Here is a 7,156-nt window from a genome sequence, read left to right as displayed (position 1 = left end):
GAGGCATACACATAAATTTTCTCAAATGTATCTCCTGATTTAAAAGACACATTTTAGTATCAAGATTTATTAGTCTCAAAAGAGGTCATCCATATAGAACAGCAAAAAGACTTGCTTGGAAAAGATTATGACTTTCGGTGTTTCAAGTAACCAGGCAGTCAAGATTAATTTCTGGTTTGTAACAGATACTTGGAAGCTGAATAAGCAGGAGAAATAATTGAAAAGAGCCGTTCTGATTTAATGGTTTAACTCAATCGTTTATTATTTATCCTGCTTATCCTGGGGCTGATACCACCTTTCCTGTAAGTGCATCAAGACACGCTGTTCTAACATGGTTACAGACGGCAATGCTATGCGCGCAGAGTCAAGTTTTCCTCGCACGTTTGTAACCAAACAGAAGTATTCATTCAGTTATCACTCTGAGTCACAATGGCGCTTTGGAGAATCTGGGAATGGGGATGATACTGGTTTGTCGGAGCCACAAAACTGGGCAGATTCAATTCACAGGCAGCAGAAATCCAGATCACGTTATCCGAGCGCTCCATAGATACTTCTTCCACCAGTACACCAGCAGCAGCATGATCTGGCATTCAAGACTTACAGAACTGTGGACTGTGAGAAGGGTGGCACAACACTGAACCGAATTATTCAAAATAATCCAGGTTTCAAAAGAGAAAATTATCCCCCAGTTTTCAAAATAATCCAGGTTTCAAAAGAGAAAATGTAAATGTAAAAGTAAATGTGCTATCATCTCTTACGGATCACATGTGACCTATAAGCTTTTCGGTACTCTGGATTTCCTCTGCACTGTAGGAGTATCAATATGTGGGATGAGATCACACATATGTGGCACCAGTAAACATTTTCTGTCGTCTTCTCCAATAGAAAAAAATAAGTTTCCAAATCGATATTCACTTTGGTTTCACACTCCCGAGTTCTTGTATCGAGCCAGTATTTAACCTGTCTGCCAAGTAATATTTAAGACCAGGACATGAGAAAGTGCCTTTTTTTTTTTTTTAACAACAATTTTGATTTATTTTTGCCTAATCTACATGAAAGCAAACTATAGTTTCTACTTTAACATGAACATTTGTTACTTTTTAAGAGAATTTGAAGATGCTTCTAAAAGGTTTGAAAATCTTAAACAACACTAAAATCTTAATGCAGACATTGTTTTGTATGTTCAGAGCCTTCAACTCTAGCTGTAACAATGACACTTAACTCAGCAACTGTTTTCACTTGTGTCAATAAAGATCATGAATGCAGTTTGTCTGGAGACAGAGAAATTCCAGGACGTGGAGACAGCAGACCTCTCGGTATTTAGCTATTGTGCTGAGAGTCAAAGCTGTAGATTAATTAATTGCACTCACACGGTGGCAGGACAGCACTTCGGCCATTTCAGTAGCTCTTCAGAAGACTACAGAGCGAAAGAGGCAGCAGCAAAAAAAGAAGGGGTGTAACTTCTTTTCCCCCAACTTTGTTGCTTGTCTAGAATCCAGCCTTGTGAATACTTCCCACTTTCCCCAAAAGGATTGCTGAGAGCTGGAAAGTGCTGAATGCAGCACTGTCTACAGGATCAGAACTTTTGGAGGGACTCTTTGGTGAAAAAACCTTCTTTCACAAGAATAATAAAACCCAGGAGATTATGTGAAGGCTAAGTATGGGTGGAAACAGCAAGAATATTTTGAGGTTTACTCAGAAATCTAGCCTATGAAAGACGATCAAACAAACATCCAGCGAGTAGATGAAGCAGAAGTGATTACCAACTTGCTTTAAGCTGGTATTTGGACGATTTGCTGACAGTTCCGTGCCTTTTTTTTGGCATAAAATTACTTTAGCATATGTACCAGGCAACTACTTTCCTAAATCTTAGCTGTGCCAGCTGTGACACCTTCCTTCTAATAAGTAAGGGACAAATGCGCCTACGGCTGTGCTTCAGATAAAGAGATTGGTTAAGTGCTTCTCTGGATCAGGGCCAGAATACCCTGCACCTCACTGCATCAAGCTGGTACGCAAGCTGTACTGTTCACGCTTTATTTCTGCCGGCTGCATTGCTTGCAGCGATTACCTATCCTCCCACCCACGTGGAACTGTATCTGTTTTAAAGCCTCAGAGGCTCTCATAAAAACAAATTATAAATGATACTGTTACACCTATGCAGAGCCTTTCTTCCCAAATAATCTTATACGCTGAAATACTGTATACATCATGTTATGCACACATGTGTAAACGTGTAGACTGGAGGTACTGGAGAGCAGGACTTGCAGCTAACCAGCAAAGGCACATTACAGTTCAGGCTACCATGAAAAGAGAAGATCATTTTTTTGTTTGTTTTTATTAGGCCATAAAACGTGATTGCTGGACGCTTGCTGTCACGATGCTAAGATTCTGATGCAGTTTGTTTTCTTCTTCAGTCCTCAAATGTGATTTTCCCTCATGGCTCAGTTCGGTAAGATAATCCAATTCAAGCATTTCAGCCTACAGAGCATTCATCTCAAACGAAGAAATGCTTCTATGTGGGCACAATAGATCATTAGGCTCTTCTTTCTGACAATTCCTGCTTTAGCCTAAGTGCCTGTGATTTATTCACTCATTTATTCACTCTGCAGTGTAAAACACTCATTCCTTTTCTTTCTGGTTTCGAACGCCCAGAGTATTTCCATTACTTGATTACAATTGTAACTCTGCTTTTCACCATACAGAAATGTAGTAATTGCTCAACTTCTATTTCATTAACCTATTATATTGACCTTATTTTCCACATAGCCTGCTTCAGGTTTCCAGTGTTGTGATTTTATGCCTCCTTAATTTATGCATGAAATTCTTTACCCTTCCCAGCACATGCGCACGCACAAAATCTGCAAAGTAGACTTTGTGCAAAGAAGATGGCATGAATCAAAGGAGATAGCTGATTTCCAGCCCCCACACAAGACTTGGTTCCCCTGGAATCACATCCAGCTCCTCCTGAAGTTCACCGCCAACTTCTCTGTGTACTAGTCTTGAACAGCACCAGCATCAGAAGCTAAAATCCACCATACCTGCCTCCCCAGCAAAAAAGGTATAATTAGCATTTCTGGAAACGTTTCTGCCAGAACGTGGATTAGTGCAAGAAAACCTGATGCAAATGACTGACAACACTGTTGAATGTTCTGGTTTAGTGTCAAAAATGTGACTCCTTTGAAAACACTATTTCATCAAAGCTGTTATAAAACAATTTCTGCAAAAAAGCTATTGCTGTGATTTGCTAAGCAACAAGACTGCAACTCCTCACCAGCCCAAACACTCAGTCGCTCACTTCTGTCAAGAGGAGTGATGGCAAAGGGCCCGTCGCCACCAGCCTGACAGATCGAGGCACGTGACGGTTCACCGGGAGAGCAGGGACAGGAATTTTTTCCCACTCTAGCCCCAAGCACAAATCTCAGCATATGCCCAAGTTGACATTTTTGTAACTGATGGAGAGTAACATAGTTTAGAAGGCTCCTACAAACAATACAAACCCTTCCAAGTTTGTCGATAGTAACTGAAGAGTTTCATGAAAAATTGTTTCATTTTGAAATGAAAATGACTGCTGTGTTTCACAAAACTAGTCTTCACTTTGACTGCTCTATTGAGCAACCACTTACAGTAAAAATTCCACTGTCTATATAGCTTGCAAGATTAGTACATTTCAACCTATATGAACAATTTGTTGAGTAATACATCTATTACCAAATTTCAATTCTCTTTCTCAAGGGGTAGGCGATATAAACATTTTTTTTAAGAGTATCAAAGTGATTTTAAGTATTACCATTCTCTTGCAAAGCTTGCAAATGAAAACATAACAAAAACATGCCAGTGAATGAGAACCAAGTAAAATGGATTAATTTGTCCCTACCAAGATAAGCAAAATGCTGACTAAGTAACATGGTGAAAAAGCTAAGCTACTCAAGGAAGCCCTTTTCTGATCTGTTCCTGAACCGCTGTATGACTCAGGTGCAGAATGCCCCGTTTAAGTGTGAAATTCAACCCCACCATCTCTTCTGAGGAAGCTATCAGAATCGAGCTAGGCTGAAAAATGCTTAAATTCAATTGCTTGCCCACGATGAAGGAACTGAATACAAATACTAATGTTCCAGTTTTCTCACTTGGAGCACAAATACCAGCGATTCCAAATGGAGCTGACAGTAAGCAATTAGGCTATGAGTCTACACTCCTTTAAACCAATGCAAATAAGAAGAAATGATCCTGAAATTCTTGTGAATCAAAGATATGAAAACAAAAGTCGGGTCTTCAGAGTTCATTTCTTCTAAAAAAAAGTAGACGGTCTCACTCACCTTTTAAGATAATTGCTAATTTATTCTTGATAGTGATTGCCAACATTACGCTTATCCAGTGAGTTTTACTTTTTCCCGCAAAAGAAGAACAGAGGAAAAGGTAGAAATAAATAGTAAGGTAAGTTGGATTTAATGTGGGATACTGCAACAGAGGTGGAGACCATTCATTGAAGAGAAGTGCTTATATCAATGTCCCTAGCATTGTAATCAAGCAAGATACAACTTCTGAGAAAGACTTCCCTGGCTGCAAATTTAGCCTTACCAGGCCTGTATGGTCTTTGCCTGCTATTCAATAAACACTTGGTTTTTCAAAGGAAAAAAAGATGGTAATGTTTCCAGTGTGCATTACGTCTTACTGTAAGCTGACAAAACGGCACCGTAAGGCACTGCGTCCCACCACCTTTCATATGAAATGTTCCACAAAGGTGTTTTCTCCCGCTCGTAAGCTGTTAGCTTTCCAAACCGAATCAAGATTCTGCAACTCAAACGGGGATCTCTCCATGTTGCATATCATCACCACTAATAATCTGGCTGCCTGCCAGATCAGGTGTCTAGTGAAACCTGTGCAACCTCACTGATTTTGTGGGTTTATTGGATGGTCCTTTAATCTGAAACAAATGGCAGCAAGGAAATGATGTAGTTCATTTCTATTCAGCCACTTGAGCCGTGCATGCCAGATAAAATACTTAATACTGCTCCTACCACTAACATCACTACCTTTGAATACACACAGGACTCAGATTCTGAGGAATGAGATATCTCATTTAAATAAAGCACAACAACTTTGCAGCACTGAACTAACAGCTTAAGTTCCTCATGGGAGACTTTAACCATCCCAGTATCTGCTGAAAAGGCAACATAGCAGGACTGTGTTTACCAAGGAAATTCTGTTCACTGAGATGTAAAAAGATTTCAGATCTCTTTTTATATTATAAAATGACAGAAATATTTCACAATCCTGCTTCCTGCAAATACTATGACTTACAACACAGGTGAAAATGGGCTCATAATAAGTATACGGACAAATACAAAATGACAGCACACAAAAGATGTAAGAAAAAGTATTCAAAGTGGCAATTTATGGCTTTAGCTTGGGCTTACTTGAATATGCAAACAAAATACTTCTCCAGTGCAACTGAAGTGTCTGAAATTCGTAGTGAGTTTCTGTGAAAGCAACATAAAGACTTCAGTACAACAAACGAAATGTATCAGTGTGACAGGAAAGGATTTACAGTAAGGTACTGGGCAAAAAGTTTAAATTAGACATTCAAAACACAAAGCTTATGGTTACATCCCACTTCTTTCAGAAGTTTACCTTTTTGTTATTCAACTTACATATTTGCCAAAATATTTCCACAAGTGTTTCCCAAGCTTTATTTTACGTTATATCTGTCTGCTAATAATAAATGAAACAACTCAGAATATACTTGTTTTCTGTGATTTAGAAACACTATTTAACAGTTTACCCAACTGCACATAACTCAGAAATTAGCCTTGCAATTAAAATCAGCGCTTAGAAAATAATTTCCTTCTTATAAAATTTTAAGTGATTGCAAGTCATTAGTACCCAACCTCTACTTTTCATGTAAAAAGCTGCACCAACCAAAGCACAGCAGGACTTAAGGCTACTAATGCGGCACAAACTTGGTCCCAATGGAAGCATTTTTTTCTCGGTGATTGCAAAGCAGCCAGAATTTAACCCCAAGCCTTCACTAATGAATATTATCACTAAATTTAAACAATAAAAAAGCAAAACCAGACAATTTCTACCTAAAGACTGCCAGTCAAACTCCAAGGAAAATACCCAATCAACCATATGGCTGTGATGAGAGAGAACCTTACGCCAAATGTTACCATATTCACAGCTAGAGAAAACATTGCAAGTGTTACATCACTTTGTTCCTTACTGTTGCTTCACAGGTAGTGCCATTTGAGAAAACTATTTGCTTATTTTTCATAGAATCATAGAACCATTGAGGTTGGAAAAGACCTCTAAGATCATCGAGTCCAACCGTCGACCCAACACCGCCACTCACTAAACCATGTCCCTAAGTGCCTCATCTACTCGTCTTTTAAATACCTCCAGGGATGGGGACTCAACCACTTCCCTGGGCAGCCTGTTCCAATGTTTAACCGCTCTTTCAGTAAAGAAATTTTTCCTTACATCCAATCTAAACCTCCCCTGGTGCAACTTGAGGCCATTTCCTCTCGTCCTAATTTTTGTCCCTACAGAGAGCCTTTTTGTAATCTCATCAATATTCTTTTACACTGAATATTTGTGATGATATTCATTTATCCTAATCTGAAAATATCCAATCAGCATGGAAAAATCAGCCAGCACTTGTCCTCGCTCGCACAAACTTGAAGTTTCTGAAATGTGACTCACTTTCTAGTTTGCACTAGAACTTCAGTGTGTTAACAAAGTTGAAAAAGACAGTATAACTGAGATATTTCAAAAATTTTGTGTGAGAAAAGTCGGAGCGTCTGGGGTTTAGCATTGGTGGGAAGATACATTAATCCATTTTCTCATTTCAACTCAAACTAAGCAAAAAAGCCACTTGTAAAGGCCTCGGGTTTTTACTTACGGGCAACACTTCAGAACAACAGGAAAGGATGTTCTTCTGACAAATTTGAAGCTTTTGCCGCCTTTTTGCCTACAGCACTAACTGCCTTGCTCGCGCTGCCAGCTTGGCTGTTTTCTAGGGGCTGCAGGAGCATGCACATCTTGAAGGCTGGACACTACGACAGCGCTAACCACTCGAAATGTCTGGGACGCGTGTTTTTAATTCCAGACGGTTTCCCCGACGACCGGCACTTCGGCACAGGCCCACACAGCCTCCGGT

This window comes from Aptenodytes forsteri, unplaced genomic scaffold, assembly GCF_000699145.1.
Source record: "Aptenodytes forsteri isolate BGI_AS27 unplaced genomic scaffold, ASM69914v1 Scaffold109, whole genome shotgun sequence".
Lineage (NCBI taxonomy): Eukaryota > Metazoa > Chordata > Aves > Sphenisciformes > Spheniscidae > Aptenodytes > Aptenodytes forsteri.
The sequence above is the reverse complement of the archived record's forward strand: the minus strand, read 5'-3'. Positions refer to the sequence as shown.